This window comes from Phoenix dactylifera, unplaced genomic scaffold (genome assembly GCF_009389715.1).
Source record: "Phoenix dactylifera cultivar Barhee BC4 unplaced genomic scaffold, palm_55x_up_171113_PBpolish2nd_filt_p 002734F, whole genome shotgun sequence".
Taxonomy (NCBI): domain Eukaryota; kingdom Viridiplantae; phylum Streptophyta; class Magnoliopsida; order Arecales; family Arecaceae; genus Phoenix; species Phoenix dactylifera.
In genome coordinates this window covers 14,469-15,228 of record NW_024069868.1, presented here as the reverse complement: position 1 = coordinate 15,228, position 760 = coordinate 14,469, and the positions used below count along the sequence as shown (strand labels likewise).

Sequence of the window (760 nt, the reverse complement as noted above, 5' to 3'; positions counted from 1 at the left end):
ATCATGGAATGGAATCCGAGAACCCTTATCTTCACCTTAAGGATTTTGAGGAAATTAGTATCATGTTTAGAGTGCCAAATGTATCGGAAGATGTCCTTAAATTGACCTTGTTTCCTTTTTCCTTAAAGGATAAAGCCAAAACATGGCTGAACTCCTTGAGACCTAGATCGCTAGGAACATGGCAGGATATGCAAAGAGAATTCTTGAAAAAATTCTTTCCCACACAAAGGACTAACTTTTTGAAAAGGCACATTAGTAACTTCCAACAAAAAGACCATGAAACATTTTATGAATGCTGGGAGAGATTTAAAGATTTGCTTCTCTCTTGTCCTCATCATGGGTTTGAAACATGGAGAACCATTAGTTTCTTTTACGAAGGGTTGTCTCCACAGTTAAAACAATTTATAGAGACTATATGCAATGGTCTATTTTTAGAAAAGCAACCCGATGAGGCATGAGACTATTTAGACTCTCTCGCAGAGACTGCACAATTATAGGATACAGGGGATAGAGTGAATAAACCTTTGGCTAAGCCTACTAGCATTGGACACGGGGGCCTTTACAACCTTAGTACTCAGGATGATATTCAGGCTAAAATGGCAGCCCTTACTAGGAAGGTAGAGGAAATTGAACTTAGAAGATTGAACCCGTCAAGACCTTAGAACATAACAGCGAGTGTTGTAGGATTTGTGAGATGCCCGGTCATCTCACCACTGATTGCCCCACAATACCCGCATTCAAGGAAGTCTTGCATGATCAG

At 40.0% G+C, this 760-nt stretch overlaps 1 pseudogene; it reads right to left on the bottom strand.

Annotated features, from left to right (window-relative positions):
* Nucleotides 1-245: 245 nt before the first annotated feature.
* LOC120109780 lies at nucleotides 246-343 on the bottom strand (annotated as a pseudogene).
* Between the last annotated feature and the right edge of the window lie 417 nt (nucleotides 344-760).